Source organism: Terrapene carolina, unplaced genomic scaffold (genome assembly GCF_002925995.2).
Source record: "Terrapene carolina triunguis isolate 2854851 unplaced genomic scaffold, T_m_triunguis-2.0 Scaffold62, whole genome shotgun sequence".
Taxonomy (NCBI): domain Eukaryota; kingdom Metazoa; phylum Chordata; order Testudines; family Emydidae; genus Terrapene; species Terrapene triunguis.
The window spans coordinates 15,969,247-15,991,502 of NW_020664413.1; the positions used below are offsets into that span (position 1 = coordinate 15,969,247).

Below are 22,256 nucleotides of genomic sequence, written 5' to 3' on the forward strand. Positions count from 1 at the left end.
GGATGGGGGTGGGGGGAATAAGAGCCCATATTAAAAAAACAAAACCCAAATATCGGGACTATAAAATCAGGACATCTGGTCATCCTATTTGTGCACAGCTGTGTAAAGTGGGTGTAAAACATTACTATTTGAATTAGTTAATGATTACAAAAGATGCAATGGAGAATCATGCCCATTAGATTTGAAAAGCAGATGAAGGCCCATTCTATTTAACAACACCATAGAGAGTCCATATCCACTCCAACATCTATTCTTAGCCCACAGATGTCCAAGGCCTTTTAAGCATTGCTTCTGTCCTTTTTGCTAAATGAGCCAGAACTTCTTCATCATAAGACCGTGCAGGTTGATGAGGATGTGACCCTGTTACCCAGTCTGCTTGTCTCCACCACAAACCTGAGGCTGACCTTGGCAGGGAAATGTCATCCCTTGATGACATGACACAGAGGAGTTCTTATGATCCAAGATTGTATCTGCAACTTCGTGGGAGCAGAAAAATAATCAACCAGAAAAACAGCACCAGTTTATGGAACCTTTTAATGTGTGACTGTGCCACTACATTAGATTCTTGTTGCTTGCATTTATTGGGCCAGATCCTCAGCTGGTGTAAACTGGGATAATTCCATTGAAGTCATATGTTTCCATTTTCCTCAGTTTTAGATTTATATGTAGGTTTTAACATTTTTTTGAAATTATTACAATTATTACGATGACAATTGGATCTGAAATTATTTGATTCAGAAATGTATTTAAATTTCAGAAAGCTCCCAGCAATAGAACAGGAAAGCATGTGCCAAATAAACTCAATGGAACAAGAGAACAAACTTTAAGAAATGCTTGGAAATTACTGCACGTAGCACTATGAAAAATCTATATTTGAATGTTTGTTATACATGCAAATAAAAAATAAACAAATAAAAGGGCAAGCTTGCTCTACAACATTCCCATCCTTAACCCTCCCCAGCCTTTAACTCCCTCTTTGCCTCTAACTTTCTACCTTATCTTCTCTCTTCCCTTCTCATTCTCTTCAGTTTTCCCCTATTTTGGTAATGGCTGAGCAACCCACCCAACTCTTATCTGCCTGATTAATTCTCTGTCATTACTTTACTCTTTTATTTAGCTTTGTAAAACATTTTGAGATATACACACTCAACAGTATGAAGTTGTATTGTAATGTATAAACAAGGGACCATTGGATCTTCCCTTCCCCTCTGTAACAGGTTTACTGGGAGTTTTGTTTTAAGCAGCTATGGGCAGTTTGATGAAATGGTATTTTAATATCTGAGCATCTCTGCTACAAAAGTGACTAATCTGGGGTCAGCCAGTTGATGTGAGCTTCCTAATTTACAAGCATAACAACTGGAAGAAAATCAAAGCATTTTAGACATCATTATTTCACCTGTTTTGTTTCTTTGTCACGAGAGCCTCAGTAAAAATCATAGTGGAACTTTTCAGAAGCCTACTCATCTTTTGCACAGGAAGAAGTCCAGGGCTTTGATCACTGGATGCCTGGGAAAATTTCAAATCCCAAACCTCTCATTAAATCTCAATGAGATTTTCCAACTGGCAACACACGATCGCAGAATAATACTCAATAAAATGTAAAACTCCACGTTGCACAGCATCATTGTTGATGATGGCTCTGATGCTTGTGGTTATAAACAAGTGCCCTTCAGCATGCATTGTGTGAACAACAATTTTCTACCCCTTGGAAAAAATATTGGATAGTATTAAATACTAGCAAAGACTTTTTGTATTGTAAAGACATATCCATTTACATGTGATTTAATTTTGCCTAATTTCTGTGGTCCGTCTCTGATAGTTCACAATACATGAAGATCTCAACACAAGAGTATGAATTTTAGTTTGCAGAACTTACTATAAACTGTACAAATTCTTCTTTTAGTCTTATGTTAGCTTGTACAGTTATTAACCAGAATTAGAGACTTTACTTTAGACTTCTTATTAAAGGGCATATGATTCCTATGAACCACTAGAATGATATTGGCCACCAGATGTCACCCATTTTCTATTTGCTTTCCCTTAAGATATGTGCATGCAGATTGGGAAAACATACACTCCTCTAACGGCTGCATTAAATAGAGTCTGTCAAGCCACTCACAATTTATTCATTTCCTCCTTTATAAAAATGTTCTACAGCATTCTGCACTAATGGCCCCAAACACTGCAGCTTAGCCTAGGCACCTTAGTAATTTTAAAACTGTATTTTATAAACAACTTAATAAATGAAAAATCAGACAAATATACTGTACTGCAAATATTTCTTCACTGTGTAATGTTTAGAAAAAGTTAGCTGATGTAATTAATTCACATCCTGCAGACAAAAGACACGATTACTATCACAGGCAAAATCTTGTCCCAACCACTACCACACACATTTTGGGAGACATCTCCATCTCCAAACATAAATGAATTTAAAGTGATACCTTTAACAGATAGTGGTAGTAAGTCTATATCTGCCAATTATAACTCCCCCAGTGTGACAGTCAAAAATTTGCCCTGCTATCATGCACCCTAGCTGAAATATAACTCAGAACTCATGGCTGTAGCAAGGGAACAAGGTTCACATGCAGGTCCTTCTACCAAACACAAGGGGATACTGCTTCCATCCTGTCTTTGTCACTGTTCCTCTTGTTGGCTTCCTTAACCTCTTGGTAGCTCTCAGTGCAGCACAGAAAGTGGCTCAGGCAGCAAAGAGGAGAGACAAAAAATGGGGAAGCAGAAGAGGCCAGAACTTGCAGCCTCATGCTCATACTACCAGGCTCTGAGCAGCAGCTGCAGCGGCCCTTGTTATCCCTGGAAGGGGTCATGTGCATGTGTGAATAGGGAAGATGAGACAGGATGCAGGAGTAGAATGTTGGGGGTGGAAATAGGATGATGGTGAAGGAAAATAGGACCAGATGGGTGACAAAGGAATGCAGAGGAGGAAAAGGATTGAGGGAGGAAACTGGAACATACGAAGAGAAGAGGACCACTGGAAAGTGCAGGCAGAAAGGATCAAGGGCTGGCCAAAGAAGAAGAAAATGATGGAGAAAATAAAGAAGAGAGGAGAGACTGGTAATGAGAGGAGAAAAGGAAGACAATAAAAGAGGGCAAAGAGAGGCTTGAAGCTATTCCAAGGTATTGGGAGAGCTAACACCAACTCAGTGGATGAACTTGAGCAAGTCATGTCACATCTCTGCACCTCATCTGTAAAAGGGAGAGTGTAATTTTTACATCTCAGGAAAGTTAAAGTGCCTTAAAATTCTAAGATGGAAGGTGGCTTGAGTGAATTTGGGAGTTGCCAATATACAAGTCCATTGCAAGAGAGGCTTCAGCTAAGGAAAGGCTGGGGAGCCCCCGAGTGATGGGAAACATGGTAGCAGTAGAGGTGCTTGAGCCAAACCCCGGGCTTCAGTAGATTACACCAGTTGAGGATTTGGTTTCCTATTATCCCAGTGGGCCAAACCTACTCATGTATGCATCCCCAGAGCCAGCATGTGTCATGGGGAGCATTTGGGGCAAGGTAAGGTGAGAAGCTTGCAGACAGTCTCTGATCGGATTTAGCTTTTGTGCAGTCTGTGGTGGGGATGTGAATATGCAGATGGCTCCTAGTTGCACCCCTATTGGACACAGTTCTTTATTGATCTGGGAATTGGTGGACCATGGCTAGTTGGACTAGATTATTGTACATGACCTCTGGGCAGCCTGATACTTTGCAGATGTTCCTTTCTTGGGCTCGATGGCTGTGCACTCTCCCCGACAATACTTACACTAGCAGTTTGCAAGCAATCTTTGGTAACTTGATGTTCTCTGCTGGCGATGGGTAGTTGTGCAGGCACGCACCCACCCCAACAACACTGGGGATTTGATGTCTCTCCCTGCCTGAGTCGGTACAAGAAGTGGTGTAGCCCTGTTGGTCCCAGGATATTAGACAAGGTGGGTGCAATGAGATATTTTATTGGACCAACTTCTGTTGGCGGTGAAAGAGACAAGCTTTCAAGCTACACAGAGCTCTTCCTCACACCTGTGTAGCTCGGAAGTGTGTCTCTCTCAGTAACAGAAGTTGGTCCCATAAAAGATCTTAACTCACCCCCTTTGTCTCTCTAGATCTGATGAGATCTGAGGGGCTCGCATGAAAATTAGCTCCCTTGCTCTTGCGGGCTGTCTGTGCATGGTCCCGGCGGGCGGGGTGTGTAGTTTGCAGATGCTCCCTTGTTGTCTATGCGCCCGCACGGGCAGCAAGCAGCTTGCAGACGCTCCTTTGCTGTGCGCGCTCCCGGCCGGACGTGCACTTTGCAGACGCTCCCTTGCGGTGCGCGCTCCCGGCCGGACGTACACTTTGCACACGCTCCCTGCTCGCCAGCCTCCCTGACCTCGCCGCAGCTCCCAGGTGCCGGCCCCAGCTGTGGCGCCGCAGCTGCTCACGGGCGCGGCGCACTGGTGGCCCCGGCGGACGATGGGCGATGGGCTCGGCCCGGCGTGGAAGGAGGTGAGCGGCGCGCGGGTCCCTGCCCATCCCCGGCCGGGCGGGAGCGGCGAGCTCGGGCTCCCTGCGGACAGCTGGGGGAAGCACAACACACACACACCGCCCCTGTGCCGGGGGAACGACACTGACACACACACACACAGTGCCCCTGTGCCGGGGGGGAGGGAAACGGACACACACACAAACACACACCGCCCCTGTGCCGGGGGAACGACACTGACACACACACAGTGCCCCTGTGCCGGGGCGGGGGGGACGGACACACACAGCCCCTGTGCCGGGGGGGAACGGACACACACACGCCGCCCCTGTGCCGGGGGAACGACACTGACACACACACAGTGCCACTGTGCCGGGGGGGGGAGGAGGGAGAACGGACATACACACAGTGCCCCTGTGTCGGGGGGGGGGGCGGGCACACACCCCCCCACCCCGCCCCCGGGGCGGGGGGGGGGGGACTCGGACACACACACACCCCGCCCCTGTGCTGGGGGAGAGATACACACACACCACCCCTGTGCCAGGGAAGGGGGACGACACTGACACACACACCGCCCCTGTGCCGGGGGAGGGATACACAAACACAACGCCCCTGTGCGGGGGAGGGAAAGGGGGGGCCGGGACACCCACCCCCCCCCCCCCCCGGGGGGGGGGGGGGGGGGGGGACTCGGATGGACACACACACAGCGCCCCTGTGTGGGGGAGGGAGGGGACGACGACACACTTGGACACACATGCAGCGCTCCTGTCCCGGGGGGTGGGGTGAGACACACTTGGACACACACACACACACACACACACAGCGCCCCTGTGCCGGGAGAGGGGGAAGCACAGGACACACACAGCCCCTGGTGCGGGGGAGGGATACACACACAGTGCCCTGGGGTGGGAAGAGGAGGAGATGGACACACAGCCCCTGGCTGGGGTAGGGAGGACACAGCCCATGGCACGGGCTGAGGGGGGGAACCGGACATGGGCGCGCACACACACATACATACCGACAGCCCCTAGTGCTGGGGTGTGGGGGTGACACACGGATACAGCACTTGTGTGTGGGGGTGACACACGGACACAGCACTTGTGTGTAGCGTGGATGGACACACTGCCCCTGGTGCGTGGGGGGGACAGGACACGGAGATACACACACACAGCGCAGGGGGGCGGGGAGAGACACCCGGACACAGAGTGCCTGGGGGGGGGAGGTGTGGAGACACCCGGACACAGAGGCCGGGGGGGTGTGTGTGTGGAGACACCTGGACACAGCGCATCTGTGGGGGTGGGGTGCGGAGACACGGAGACACACAGACACAGCGCCTGTGGGGGGAGCAGGGTGTGGAGAGAGACAGACACACACATGGAGCCCCTGTGCCCGGGGCGGGACGGACACGGGGACACACGGAGCCCCTGTGCCGGGGTAGTGGGGGAAACGGATGGACATGGACGCACACGGAGCCCCTGTGCTGCGGGAGGGGGGATGGACATGGACACACGAGCACACGGAGCCCCTGTGCTGGGACACACGTACACACACAATCCTACACCAGTGGTGGGAAAGTGAGCACTACCCCAAGCAGCGGGCATGGGCAGCGCAGCTGGTGCACAGCCTCCTGCCCCTGTGCACGCACTCACTCTCAGCCCCTGCCTCTCTGCATGGAGGGGCAGACACCCCTTGCCTCTTTGTGGGTGGGGTGGAACTGCAGCCTCTCTCCTCTACCGTTGCCTCTGTGCTGGGGGACAGCGGCTGTCTCTTCTAACCACTGTGTCTGTGCTGGGAATGTATAGCTGTTCCAGCCCCTTTCTCTGCTAGGGACAGCATACCTCTGTGGGCTAGTGGTCAAATGCTGCCATACCAATTATCCAGGGGACTCTTCAGAGGTGCTTCTAGCCATGCCCTCTGCTCCTGCAGATCTATACCTGCTGGCTACTAAGCTGTGGTCTTCTTGCCTTTCTAGGCAGTATTTTTAAGGTGTTTTTGTGGCTGTAAATGCTGTAAAGTCTTTCTTGTTCAGGCTGTCTTCATCACACTAACCCTGTATAACACCCCATAACTCTCTAGCCCCCCTAGGTGACCAGTGACCTAACTGTAGTGTGTTATTGAGGGCAGGTGTAGTGTTGAGGAAAGTATTGTTCATGCCAAGTCTGATGGGGACAGAGCGTTTAATGGAGCTGTGTGAAAATCTTGGAATAAACACCCCAAATCTGGTAGAGTTCACTGGGGTTTTGTTACTAACCTAAAGAATCATTTTGAACAGAGTCATAGGCCTGGATGGTGCTTTATGGAAGATGTGAAAAGACAGGTCCTTTCCAAAAGGAGCTTAACAGTAATTCAGACATAAGGCAGCAAAGGATGACAAATAAACAGTACGGGGAGGACAAATGTTTCAGTAGCAAAAAAATGAGATATGCTTATGTTACAGAGACCAGGTTTGATACAAGACTTACTGTGCTGTGTAAATCTTTTAGATTAACTGGCAGCTCAATTGTGGTTTGGGGTGAGTTTTGGTTTATGTCTTGCACTTCTTTCATTTCCCTCCAAACAGGAGGAGTATGTAAATTTCAAGATGTGAAACTGTTAAAAGGTTCATTCAAACTGCTGTGATCCATGCCAGGCAAGTTTTGTTTTCCCTTGGTCTACTTAGTGTTTTTTTGCTATCGATACTATTAATTTTGTTGCAGATTGGAAATTACAGTACCCTTTGTTTTCCTGGTTCTGTATTTCTTGTGCATCCAAATCTCCCCCTAAAACCTATGGAAATACTGACTATGTAGGGAATTCAACATTAGGCCTTATTTGAGCATTTGTACATTTCAGATATAGATCAAATAAGGTTATTTTTCTGCACACCTTAGAGTTTTTCTGACTAATTTTTTGGCAGGTACTTTATGTACAAGCATGTAATATTCAGTATGAGGTGGAAATAAATTTGAGTGGAAATTTTAGTTATTTTCATTTTAGAAAATGAGGCATTGTTCAAAAGGTCCCCATCCCCTCGTTTTCTTTCAATAAAAATTCCATCAGTGTTAGTGTCTGACTGGAATCTACATATTATCTTGCAAGTATTGAATACAGTCCTGTTAGTGCCCATGTTTTCCCCTTGCAGGCTGATGCGAGCAATTATGGTCAATGAACTTCAAAGTAGAAACCTTCTCAGTAGCCTTGACAACTCCATCATTATAGTTTATTGTGTCAGGAATCCCTTTAGATAGGGATTTATTCCCGAGGCTAAAGTCATTCAAGTGTATATTACATCCAAAAAACTATGCTGAAAGAATTTTACGGTTGCAAAGTCAGCTACTCAGAAGTTAAGAAATATGAGAGTTAAGGTTGCCAGTGCAATCTTAATTCGGCTTGCTTGTGCACATACATTATGATACAATCTTCATTACATGATCTCATGCTATTTTTTTTCCATATGACCCTTGCCTCATTCTCTGAGTGAGTAGTTATTCATGTTCAGAGCACAGTTCCAATTCACTTCAATGGAACTTGCTGAGTGCTCAGCACTCCTGTAAATCTGGCCCCAGTTGTCTCACACTGGGCACCTAGGAAACTAGGACTACATAATTAGTGGCCGACTGTGAACATTGTGATTTAAGTGAGTTGCCCAGCATCACATAGGAGCTCCAGTTTTACAGGTGGCATTCAACTTTCTTAACCACGAGACTGTCCTGTCCCTTGCCTCATTCACTACACATCATCCAGCTTCTGTGACAAATGATGTAGGGGTCCTATTGACAACAGCCTCTTTGACTACACGACTGATTCATCCCCAAACAGTTCCATCCTGTCCACTGAATGAAATGGGTGTGTCCTGTGTTTAAGCAATAGTGTTTGATCATGTCTTAAAGGGTACGTCTACACTTACCTCCGGGTCCGGCGGCAGGCAATCGATCTTCTGGGATCGATTTATCGCGTCTTGTCTAGACGCGATAAATCGATCCCGGAAGTGCTCGCCGTCGACGCTGGTACTCCAGCTCGGCGAGAGGAGTACGTGGCATCGACGGGGGAGCCTTCCTGCCGTGTCTGGACCCGCGGTAAATTCAGACTAAGGTACTTCGAATTCAGCTACGTTATTAACGTAGCTGAATTTGCGTACCTTAGTCCGAAGTGGGGGGTTAATGTGGACCAGGCCAAAGACTGTAAAGGGACTGAATTAAGATTACACACAGAAATTCTGGCATTTCCCAGTTTTTTAGTGCTTTTCTGTGCAATCGTAACACTCTTTTTAATGCATTTTTTCTATGTAATATTTAGTATGTGTGTATGCATATAGATTTATTATACTACAAACTGCTATTGTAAAGCTATTGCTTGTGTTTATTGATAAAATACCCTTTCTCCTGTCCAATAACAAACAAACATTGAGGCAGTACTTAAGTTGCTGCACAGAGAATTAAAATGCAAAAAACACCTGAAATTGTGCAAAAGCCACTGTAGTGTGATTTTTTTCAGAAAAGGGGAGGGGGGTCATACTGAGAGAAAAACACTAAAAGTCTCTGGAAAAAGGAGCATTTTGGGGTTATTTTTTGGAAAAGGGATGAGTGGGGTGTACCTAAGGATATGCCACACAGTACTGACCACTTCAGGGAAAGCTGTGTCACCTGCATACTTAAGGTATTGTGGGTGGTGTAGCTGGGTGGTCCATGTTCCTAAATACAGAAAAAAGGAGGTGTGCACACCAGATAAGTGATTACCAAATGCTTCACCTCTGCAGAACAAGCTTGGACATGTGGCTTGAAGATTAATTTTGTTGGCTTTATTATTCCTATTCCCCTTTCTCATGTAACATATTCCATTTTTTCCATCCTTTTATATGTGGATTTTGGAGTCTGGGATGGTGCTAGCTTGAAAGCCTGGGGCTGAAATTGCCTATCCACAGAAGAGGTATAATACAGACAGTGTCAGCTAATGTTTCCTTCCCCAAAATGAACCTGAAACTGACTGTTAGGGAGGATATTTCATTTTCTGTATACATTCAATCTGTGGTCTCTGCTGAGTCTGGCAAGAGCAGTAGTTGATGGGTTTGGGTATGTGGACACCTGTTTGCTAGCAAATCAACTGAGACTAACTCATTTCACAGCAAGCACTGTCGTTTTTATCACTTTCAAAATAGTGTCTCTGTTTCAAAAAGTCACTGAACATTACTGTAAAAATAGGGGAGGACTAGATGGTTCCTGGTATTTGTAATTGTATATTGAACCATTTACCTGTAGGTCATTGATATGAATCCAGTCTAGGTTGGTAATGAAATGTTACTATCTGTTGTGGCTTTTGTGGCTTGTGAATTTGGTGGGTCTCTGGTTCCTAGTGCACAACTGTATTTATCACAGAAACACAGATGGAACCATTATTGACAGTCTCAGCAGAAAGGCCAAAGATTGAATGAATGGGCTGTGGGAACTGTCTCAAATCTTGCCTAGAGTTTCCACTGTATGTGGGGAAACTTGCATTGCCATTTCCTGGCTGTGCTGTACCTTTCTGAAATAAATGAAGCAGTTAGTTTTCAGAGCTGCTCACATGGCTTTCTTCTTCAGCAGTAAATTCTTGTGTGCTTGCGAATGCTTCCCCCCCCCTTTCTGTATGATAGAATAGGATTAAGTAAGTAAAGCTCACTCCTTCTTGCTGGAAGATAAATCCTTTTTGCTGCCTGAGGGGGAGCAAGCTCCCTCAGGCTTGATTGAAAGAATATTGAAAGTAAAGACAGTGATTGAATGCTTAATGTGAGTGAAATCAGAATGCTCGGACTTCAAGAAATTCATTGTCTGAAACTGAAGAAGGAACTAGCAACATTGAGGACAGATTATCTAAAATCCTAATCTGTTTTGTAAAGTAGAATCTTCAGAGGCATATTTTAGGAGACTAAGGAAAGCATACCAGCTAAAATAGATATTCATGTGACCTCCATGTGTGAATGGGTATATAATGAAGACAATTGTTGCTTTTGGGGAACATTTTTTTTTCTCTTGATACCCTAATGTTTCTCTTTGGTGAAATTGAGAGAATACACAATTTCAGGAGCCTCTTCTGATTTTCTTAAAATCTTGAAAGCGTTTCTCTTTAAACAACTTAGATTTCCTTATGTGCGGCAGCAGAATTTTCAGTTGGTTTGTCTCCTGACCCCATTCTAATACCAAGAGAATAGTATGTAACTTTTCTCCACATGTTGCCCCCAAAGTGCAATACAACAATATAATCATTTGGCACATATATTGTCTTTCATTTAATAATTTACTATCAATAGTAGTGTGCAAAGTGCTTTACAGATTGTTATGAACCAGGGTCCATGCCCTCAACAGCTTGCATTCTAGGGCTATGTCTACACTTGAAGCTGGGGTGTGATTCCCAGCTTGCACAGTTATACTCGTGCTAGTGCCAATGAACTAAGTGCTCTAAAATAGTAGTGTAGCTGGGGTAGTGAGTGCAGTGCAGGCTAGCCAGACCAAGTACATATCCACAAAATAAATAATGCAGTCTCAACAAAGCATGTGGTAAAAATGGAGAGATCTAGATTCTAGCAGAATCCTTATTTATGCACATGTTAAAAAAAATTCACAGAATTCACCATGGCTTACTCTGCTTCCAGAGCAGGTTGCAATGGTGCTTCAAAGGAGGCCCTGTAAGGGATGTCACATTCTTCTCCCTAGAGACTGACGTTGCTGAACCAGTGCTAATCTGATAGCTGTGAAGCTGATGGGCAAATTCCTTTTCTGTAATCAATTTCAGTGGTGTCATGCTTCCATTTCCAAAATGGCATTGAGAGATTATCATGGAATTTTTTCTCTACTTCTGGGCAGAGTGGCTTTGGAGTCCAGTGTTTAGTCTGTCTACTCATGTGGCAACATAGTATCTGTGTGCTTCCCAAGTGTTGAAAAATAGAAATAATGTTTTCTTTCCTTTCAACTATATGAGAAATGGTTCAATTACTGAAGTATTTGGTTGTGTGTGTGAAAAACTAGTCGTAGACTCTAAGTCAGAAGGGACCATTATGATCATCTAGTCAGACGTCTTGTACATTGCAGGCCACAGAACCTCACCCACCCACTCCTGAAATAGACCCCCTAACCGCTGGCTGAGTTACTGAAGTCCTCAAATCATGGTTTAAAGACTTCAAGTTATAGAGAATTCACCATTTACACTAGTTTAAACCTGCAAGTGACACATGCTGCAGAAGAAGGTGAAAAATTTCCAGGGCCTCAGCCAATCTGACCCAGAGGAAAATTCCTTCCTGACCCCAAATATGGTGGTTAGTTAGACCCTGAGGATGTGGGCAAGACCGACTAGGCAGATACCTGGGAAAGAATTCTCTGTAGTAACTCAGAGCCCTCCACATCTAGTGTCCCATCTCCAGCAGTTGGGGATTTTTACTACTGGCAGTCACCAATGGGCCACATGCCATTGTAGGCAGTTCCATTGTACCATCCCCTCCATAAACTTATCAAGCTCAGTCTTGAAGCCAGTTAGTTTTTTTGCCCCCACTGCTCCCCTTGGAAGGCTGTTCCAGAACTTCACTCCTCTGATGGTTAGAAACCTTCATCTAATTTCAAGCCTAAACTTGTTGATGGCTAATTTATAGCCATTTGTTCTTGTCTCAACATTGGTACTTAAGTTAAATAACTCCTCTCCCTCCATGGTATATATACCGCTAATGTATTTATAGAGAGTAGTCATAGCTCCCCTCAGCCTTCTTTTGGTTAGGATAAACAAGCCGAGCTCTTTGAGTTCTCTCATAAGGTAGGTTTTCCATTCCTCGGATCATCCTAGTAGCCCTTGTCTACACCTGTTCCAGTTTGAATTAGTCTTTCTTAAACATGGGAGACCAGAATTGCACACAGGATCTCACCAGTGCCTTGCATAATGGTAATAACACTTCCCTGTCTTTACTGGAACTACGTCGCCTGATGCATTCTAGGTCTGCATTTGCCTTTTGTATGGCCGCATCACACTGACGGCCCATAGTCATCCTGCAATCAACCAATACACTCAGGTCTTTCTCCTCCTCTCACTTTCTACTGATACGTCCCCTGTTTATGGCAAAACTTCTAAATGCATGGCCTTGCACTTTGCACTATTAAATTTCATCCCATTTCTATTACTGCATTTTGCAAGGTCATCCAGATCTTATTGTATGATCGATCCTCCTCCGTATTGGCAATACCTCTCAACTTTGTGTCATCCACAAATTTTATTAGCGCACACTCACTTTTTGTGGCAAGGTCAGTAATAAAAATGTTACATAAGATTGGTCCCAACACCTCCCTCCAGTATGACCTGTTGTAGTCACCTCTTTAACCAGTTCCTTATCCACCTTTCAGTTCTCATATTAATCCCCATATTCTCCAATTTAATAATTTCCCATGTGGAACTGTATCAAGTACCTTACTGAAATCCAGGTAGATTAGATCTACTGAATTTCCTTTGTTTAAAATTCAGTTATCTGCTCAAAGAAGGAGCTTGGTCTGGCATGATCTACCTTTTGTAAAACCATGTTGTATTTTATTCTGATTACCTTTCACCTCTGTGTCCTTAACTACTTTCTCTTTCAAAATGTATTCCAAGACCTTGATAGAATTGAGGTCAAACTAACAGGCCTGTAATTTCCTGGATCACTTTCTTAAAAGTAGGAACTATATTAGCAATTTTCCAGTCATAGGGTTTGACCTATGAGTTTAGTTTCATTAAAAGCCCTTGCTATTGGGCTTGTACTTTCATATGCCAGTTCCTTTAATATTCCTGGAAGGAGATTATCCAGGCCCCCTGATTTAGACCCATTAAGCTATTTGAGTTTGACTTTCACCTCAGATATGGTAATATTTACCTCAAAATCCTCATTGCCATTAGCCACCCTGCCACTTTCCCTAAGCTCTTCAATAGCCTCATTAAAAACTGAGGCAAAGTATTTGTTTAGGTGTTGGGCCATGCCTAGATAATCTTTAATCTCCACTCCATCCTCAGTGCTTCGTGGCTCCACTCCTTTCCTTGTCTTCTTTCTTATATGTAAGGCTGTGATTCTTTCACGCAGGTCAAGGAAGTCACAGATTCTGTGACTTTTTGCATCCTCTGTGACTTCTGCAGTGGCTGGTGCAGCTGACTTCAGGGCCGCCCAGCCCCAGGGCCAGCTGCTTGGGTGCCCCACGGCCAGCCACAACCTGGGGCCAGCTACTCTGGTGGTCCCCGGAGCCAGCCGCACTGGCCGCTGCTCAGGCAGCTGGCTCCGGCGACTGTGCAAGCAGTGGCTGGTCCCAGGGATCGCCCAAGCAGCAGCCGGTGTGGCTGGTCCTAGGGATCACCTGAGCAGCGGTCCCTGGGGCCAGCTGCATTGGCCGCTGCTCGGGCGGCCCCATGCAGCTGGCTCCGGGGAGCGCCCAAGCAGCGGTCCTGGGGGTGCCCTGGGGACCACCTGAGCAGCAGCGGTCTCAGGGCAGCCGGAGCAGCAGTCCCAGGGTGCAGTCAACCCCCAGCACTGGAGCAAGGGCCCCTTGAAGCAGCAGGGACCCAGAATTAGAGATTTAATCACTGGTATTTTTGGCAAAAGTCATGGACAGGTCACAGACTGTGAATTTTTATTTATTACCCGTGACCTGTCCATGACTTTTACCAAAAATACCCATGACTAAATATTAGGTTCTATAGCCATATAAGTAAGGCTTTTTCTGTAGGTTCTTATGTTCCCACCTACCATCAAAGTTGCGTGTATCTTTATGAAGGGAAACTTTAATCAGAGAAATGAGGCTTGCATTTAATTGTGAAAGTGGGTAGTACCATGGTCATTTTTGTCTCTTGTTGGAATGGAAATAAGTTCTGCCACCTAGGTCCAGCTCCTGTAAAGGTTCCATCTCCCTTGCTCTTTTTACATTTCAAACTTCCTGGACAAAGCCTGTTGCTACTGAAGCCAATGACAAAACTTCCTTTGATTTCAGGAGGACCAGGCCTTCAGTCGGAACTTTTACTTTTTACAAAAAAGAGGAAGCTTTATTTCACATATAGATTTAATTACCCTCCTTCCATATCCTAGGTGGGGAATGCCACGGACCTTTATTGGTAGAAAAGCCTCCTTTTTAATTTTATGAACTCCCATGTTGCCTTGTGCATCCTCGTAACTTAGTTTACGACATTTCATTTATCAATGCCTATCAATCTATACAGTGTAGGTGTTCTGATTACACTTCACTGGTGTATCCTTATAACGGAGAGGTACTCTGACCTCTTCTTGTTCCTTCTTCCAGGGAATCAAGTTCAGCAGCTATTTCAGTTGTTTATTACTGCCTCCTTTCTGTTAGCAAGATTTATTCTTACAGATATCTACTTAGACCTAAGAAATGGGCATGGGAAACTTTTACACTCTACTTAGCTGGAGGACTCCACATACTTACGTATGTATGATTGCAGTCTGTTCACTACCGTACTAATTCTTAAGGCTCCTACTTTTCTGCATTTGAGGTAGCCTAATGTTTTTCCTCTCACTTGTGTGTTTCCTCAGTTGTTTTCGAAACGATTTCTCCTTTTTCATATTTTGTCTCCGTTGATTTATAACATTATTTTCTAGGATGTTAAATGGCCCAGTTAAGATGGAAATAAGTGAACATACAATGAGACCTGTACAAGAGGTGATCTCTTTAGTTTAGACTACCTCCTGTCTTGAGATCATCCTAAAGTGTCCTCAAATACATTTATGACAATTCTGTTTGTGGAAAATCTGTTAATTAACCAGCTTTTGTCTGTCCTTTGTTGCTTAAGGTAAATTCTATTTACTTTGTGACTGTGAAGAATTTCAATGGTTTCTATGAGTTGATTTTTCTGAGGTCATTCTCCCCATTCCTTTGCTTCCAGGTAGGCATCTTACTACTTGGAAGTATTTGCACCCCAGCTATGCAACAGCCCTCTCTCATGCAGTCCCTCTGACTTCAAGGGCACTACTTATGTGAACAATGATCTCTTGAAAGAGTGAGAGTTGTAGGGATTTTCGAGCTACAGTTATTCTACTCTATCATGATACATCTGGGAGAATATTTTGAATATCAAATATTCCACATGATTAAATTTCTCTATTCTTTCTCCACTATTGGGAAAGATCCTTGTCTTGGTGGTATCCCTCATTATGGGAGATGCTTTTATATGCTGTTCTAGATTCCATTTTTGATAGACTGTCTTTAATCAAATATGTTTCATTAGACATGCAAGTCCTGTAAGGGCATGATACCTGGCTCAAGGCAATCTGACAACTAGTGCTTATTTCACTGAACATAAAAGTTTGATTCTTATAATTCATTTGCTAAAACCTAACACTTTTCTTTTTCCTAAATAGACTTTCAATAACTTACATGAGTTTATCTCAATTGGTCCCTCTTCATATACAACATAAACTTGCCCTAATTTCATCTACTAAGTGTGAAACTTATCAGATGCTGCCTGAACTGTGTTGCTAATGGATGTTCAAATAAACAGAATTTCTTCTCCTTTCGAACAGACTTGATTTAAAGTGCAACATGGGAAGTTTTCAAAATTGCAACATAAGGGTCTGTTATCCGATGTACCACTTCATTATTTTTTAAAGGAAGTTATTCTAACAGGCCAGAGTAAACAGTAGAAATAAAATGAATGTAATCTGATGTGCGTCTAGTCTTGACACAATTTCTTTCTCGCTCACATACCGGTACACTGAAACTTGTTGATAGTGAACTTTGTGCATAAAATGAAACTCCCACGTTGTTTCAGTGCATTGTAGTGTGAAAACTGAAGTTCTGGTTTAAAAAGAAACTGCTTAAAGTGAATTTTTTGTGTGGGGGTGAATTGGTGCTGGAAATATTAACTATGAAATAGCTTCACTCTGTTACTATTGGCTGGAATTACCAAATTCTATTCAGACTGTCATAGAGATAAGGTATTTAATAGCCTATGATTTGAAAGCTAAAAATCAGAATCTATTTAAAAGTACTATCTGATCCCCAAAAGTCTCATCCATCATATGGATGTTGCCAGTCTTGACACTTTCTTTCATTCTTTAATCTCAAAATGACCTTTCCTTTCTCATTTAATTCCAACATACCTGATGGGTTAGACGATACATACTGTAGTTCGTTTTCTGAAAAGGAAATAGAGAATGACCTCAGTGTCTCTCTTCAGTTGCTTAATTTCAAAATCCTTGATGAACTACCAGCTGAATTAGCCCCCTTTCTGAAAAAGGGATACAAGCAAGACATACTTATTTTTCGGAGAGGCACCTGAAGCCTGGTGGCTTTACTATGAAAAAATTTCAGACTTGTATAGTAAGCCCTTGTGTCCTAAATTGAAAATTGTTTGAACAACAACTTTCTCTGTGCATTAAATAAAAAGCAGATGAAAACAAAACAACCCCCCTCCCACCCTTCTACCCTCGCTGAACCTGTGATAACTGACAAGTAAATTTGACAGATCTGTTTGACTAAGGTAGTAATATACATAGTTCCCTTATTAAAGTGAATTCAGAGATTTCTTTTGCTGAAACTTTTGCCCTTCAGTTAGAAAGCATTCTCCCTCAAACTCCTTAACAACTAAGTATGGATTTATAAAAGGCAAATATACTGTAGCTCTGAACACAAGAGCCTTACATAACCTGATTCTGAACATATCTTCCCCTGTGGCATTGCTTTTGCTTGATGTGCAAAAAATCTTTTTTTTTTTTTTTTTTCCTCCTCATGTAGCTGGTCTCTTGACTGCCTTACAGTGGTTTAGTTTTTGGACCTAAATTGATCAAATAAATTTCATTACTATATGCTAACCCTTCTGCAAAAATATTACTAAATGTCCTCCTTTCACATATTTTTGTTTTAGAGCCCTTAGCAATGAAATCAAACAGCAGTTAATGGCTTGCCTGTCCAGTATGTAAAAATTAAAGAAGTTCTGTATGCTGACAACACTATTAACTCTTCACTTAAAGCAGTTCTTGGTATTTATTTTTATTCCAGTTTCTGGTTTGAAAAATGGTTAAAATCTGAAACATTGCCTCTTAACCACTGGTTTCCTTGTCTTTTTTTAGGTATTTCTTATGTGTCAGCATTCTAAAGGAGTCAAATACCTCACAATAGGTGTCACTTACTCTTTCAGTAATTATGCAGAAAATGTTTTAAAGTGGCACATGTAATGAAACTCTGGTGTGCCTTGAAACTGTTGTGGAGGATTCTCTGGAAACTGCCAAAATAATGGGATTGTATTCCTTTAAGCTTCTTGTTCTCTATTCACTTTCCCTTTACATCATGCTTTCAAAATAATCTGTAACATTAAATACATTTTGTGTAATATTAGGGTGCCCCAAACTGGACTTGCCAATCTAGTCACCTAGAAATATAATCTGATATATGGGCCTGAAGTTAACAATTTTAGAGGATCCTAAGTGACAGGGTGACCAGATGTCCTGATTTTATAGGGACAGTCCCGATATTTTGGGCTTTTTCATAGATAGGTGCCTATTTCTTCCCCCACCCCCATCTCATCCCTATTTTTCACACTTGATATCTGGTCACCCTACTTAGCAGCCTACAAAAGTGAGAAGTATCATTGAAAGTCAGGAGGACTTAGAAGCCTAAGGGCTTGCATACACTTGAAACGCTACAGTGGCTAGCTGCAGCTGTGATGCGATAGCACTTTAGTGTAGACACTACCTACCCTGACAAGGGTTTTTCCCATCAGTGTAGCAGATGACACAACAATTGCTAGAATGGTAAAAAATGAGGAGTCATCCAGAGCAATCTGGACACTTGGTTAGCTGGGCCCATTTCAGCAAAGTGTATTTTAATATAGCCGAATGCAAGGTGATACATCTAGGTACAGAGCACACCTAAAGGATGGGGGACTGTATCCTGGAAATTAGTGACACTGAAAAGGGTTTAGGAGTGCTGGTGGATAAGCAGATGAACATGAGCTCCTAGTTCACTGGCAAAAGGGCCCAGTGGGATCCTTGGATGTATAAATAGGCGAGTAGTGAGCATGAGTAGGGAGGTGATTTTACCTCTATACACCATTGGTGACACTGTCTAGAATACTGCATATAGTTCTGGTGTCTACATTTTAAAAAGGCTGTTGAAAAATTGGAGAGGGTGCAGAGAAAAGCCACAGAAATTATTGTAGGGCTGCAGAAAATGCCTTCTGGTGAAAGACAAGCTTATCAAACAGAAGGTTGAGCGGTGATTTGATTAGCATGCAAGTGCCTTCACAGGAAGAAAATACTGGGTTCTAAGGGATCTTCAATCAAGGCATAACAAGAAGCAATGGCTGGACGTTAAAACCAGCCAACTTCAAGTTAGAAATAAGGCACACATTTTTAACAGTGAACATTGGAACAAACCACCCAGGGAAGTGGTAGGTTCTCCATCTCTTGATGTCTTCCATCAAGACTGGATGTCTTGTTAGAAGACGGTTTAGCCAAACACAAGCTGCTGGGCTCAATGCCGGGGTAATTAGTGAAATTCTCAGACCTCTCTTGTGCAGAAGGTCAGAATAGATCGTCCCTTCTGACTTTAGAATCTGTGAGTAAGAATTTTTACATAAAAGCAACTTTCTCCTTATTATAGAAGAGAAGACTGAGACGGGGACATGAGACCAATTTTCAAGTACATAAAATGTACTTGAAAGGAGGACGGAGAAAAATTATTCTCCTTAACTTGAGACTAGGACAAGAAGCAATGGGCTTAAATTGCAGCAAATGTGGTTTAGGTTGGACATTAGGAACAACTTCCTAACTATCTGGGTGGTTAAGCACTGGGGCAGTGACTTGTATGGGCCCGTGGTGCCCGGGCTCCACCAATATGAGAGCGCGGGGGCCAGGCTCCACCAAAGGTCTCTCCTCCCCTTCCCCCCCCCCCGGCCCCTTGTGCCTCCTCTGGGGCATCCTCCCCGGGGCCGTGCCTGCCTCCCCTGGGCAATCTAAAAGGGCCCGGGGCCCCCTCCGCCACCACCATCAGTGCAACAAGGCTCAGGCTGCTTCCTGCCGGCACGCTCCGCTTCTGGAAGCCACAGGCACGTCCCTGCGGCCTCTGGTGGGGGATGGGGGGCGGTGTCTCTGCACGCTGCCCTAACCCCAAATGCTGACTCTGCAAACTGTGCCCAATGGGAGCTGCAGGGGCGGTGCCTGCGGGCAGCGGGGCCCTTAGACCCCTCCAGCCCCACCTCGCCTAGGAGCTGTTGTCAGAGGGGGTGCGGCTCGCTTTTGGGAGCCGCCTGAGGTAAGCGTTGCACCCTTCATTCTCTCCCGCACCCCTGCCCCAGCCCAGAGCCTGCCCCCCAACACCCACCCCTTGCACCCCCTCCTACATCCCAACCGCCTGCCCCAGCCCAGAGCCCGCACCCAAACTCCCGCCCAGAACCAACCCCTCCCGCACCCAAACTCTCTCCCAGAGCCGGGGTTGGGGGTGGGGGTGGGGGAGACGGGACTTGGACCCGTTCTGGGCACCAGCAAAAATTATACAAACCTGCCGCCCCTGGTTAAGCACTGGAATAAATTGACTAGGGAAATCGTGGAATCTCCATCATTGGAGATTTTTAAGAGCAGGTTAGACAAACACCTGTCAGGAATGGTTTAGATAATACTTAGTCCTGCCATGAGTGCAGGGGTCAGGACTAGATGACCTCTCGATGTCCGTTCCAGTCCTATGATTCTATTATACCAAAGTTTTGTGGAAGAGATGGGTGTGTTTCCTTTGATCTGGTAGTACAGGAAAGGGTGTGGAGCATACTACACCGGAAATATACATGTAACTTGGCAGTTAAACTATACAATTTATACTTCATGATGCATAGAACAGAATGCACATCTGTTCAAATGCTTAGAGCCAGTTTATTCCAATTTGGCTATGATCATGTAGATGCCTTATGATTTCTTATATCAAGTAACTGCAAAAAATAGGTATTTTAGTCATTGTATCTCTTCCTGTACTTATGGAATCCTGCTTGATTGACATTGACTGTCACAAAAAAGCTACTCAGTGTATTTGCTTTCTTTTAGGTTTAATTAATTTATCTAAATTATGTAAACACCACTGCTAACAGTTTGAAAACATAGTATGTACAGGACAGAAATGCTAAACAGCATTTCTAACAGTTGATTTTTAGTGTATTCTGCATCTCAAATATCTGACTAATTTTATGTGATTATTATAGATAAGATTCTTGATGGACAAATTTGAAGTATTATGAGCTTGTAATTGTGTTATGCTGATTAGTTACACGCATATTTTAAAATATTGTATCGATTGTACTCTTCATAAGTTTGAATAATAGCCATTGTTCTCTGCCAAATACCAGCTGAGTTTATTTCTATAAATCAATAAATGAATTCTAGAAACAGTCTTTATACGCAGTAATGCAGTATGCGCAGAATACTTCTTATGCCTACCTGTGTAATATTTCTTTTATTATTTCTTAAAATGTAATAAAGATGGAATTTAAATCAAATAATGCCTTCAGAGCACACATCAGTTACTTTTGTCTTGTAGAAGTCCGTGGGTAAATTTATCACAAAATTTGCTATGCTATTATAGTTATAGATCAATTAGGGTTTTCATTGTAAATCCTACAATTAAGAAGTTATGAGATCTGTAGGTGGAAAAATTCTCTCCAGTTTCAGTACTGGTATTAAAGGCTCTAACATGGGTGGGAATTTATATATTTTTTAGAAATTTGGGTACGTGGGGTGGGGATTGGGGTACAGGTCTCTCTCATCTTTACTTTGCATAAACATATTTGTTTTTAAATATTTTTGGTACTCATCTTATTCACAAATGGCTTTAGTTTTGAATAGCAGATTTTGCAGGCCATTAGATTTTTAATGATCAGCAGTTGCTTTAATATTTCAGACTGGTAATCTATTGACTTGTGCAACTTAGTATTTAAAATACTATTTAAATAGTATTTAAAAGTCTCAGTGAATGTTTCATTGACTGTCCTTGCTCTTGTCACTTTCATAACCTTACTTCCTTTTCAGTTTTGATGATGTATTTTATGTTGGTAAGGAAATGCTTCCTGCAGCTAGTGCTGTAATCTCTAATTGCTGTTGAAAAATTTCCTCTGATTTTTTCCACTGGCTTGTCAGGGAGATGAAATAACTAAACTAGTAAAAAAGAGAGCTTCAGAAATCTGTGTTTTTAATACGTAGGAAACAAATCTGAATTAGTGGTTTATGTTCATGGCAAAGTGTTTGATCAGAGGTCTCTGTCTAAAATGGGGAAGGAGACAGTTAAATAGACCTTAATATTTTGACATCTCTGCTAGGGAAAATTGTATTGACTTCTATTCAAAGGTAATAATTGTTTATTGCCAACTACTTTTGCTTGAATCTTTTCAAAAGTATGAATATTTATTGCTTGAGAAAGTTTCTGGATTGATATCCCCACTGACTTTACCATACCTGATATGGGGAAAGTTAGACAACCGTAGTTCTAGCTTCCTCTCAACCTTCCTGTGTTTCAACCCGGACTACTTGGGGGACTACTTATGGGGGTGAGAAAGTGGCTGAGACAGTCCATTTAGTCCGTGGCCTCTTTGCAAAGTGCCAGTTAGTACTAGCTGAGGTAGAGATTCTGGGAAATTTCCAACAGTACACCGAGAACTGGGCTGAAATCACCAACTCATTAACACTGACCATTGAACAGCCGTCTGACTGAATTCAAGCCAGTGGCCTACAGTAAAAGGAAAGACCCTGTTGCAGAATATAGACAGGGTAATGTAACAAGCATTCCAGTGTAATGGGTTGAATTCTGTGATGATGTAAATAACTGCACACTCATTTACTTACGGTCTTTG

The 22,256-nt window shown here is 43.6% G+C and overlaps 1 protein-coding gene across 1 annotated transcript in view; it reads left to right on the top strand.

Annotated features, from left to right (window-relative positions):
- Nucleotides 1–4,391: 4,391 nt before the first annotated feature.
- The window catches only part of MGAT5 (alpha-1,6-mannosylglycoprotein 6-beta-N-acetylglucosaminyltransferase), a 240,800-nt gene continuing 222,935 nt past the window's right edge, over nt 4,392–22,256 (top strand). Inside the window, exon 1 of the mRNA XM_026647424.2 lies at nt 4,392–4,489. The gene's annotated coding sequence lies outside the window, so the exon portion shown is untranslated. The remainder of the gene's footprint in view (nt 4,490–22,256) is intronic.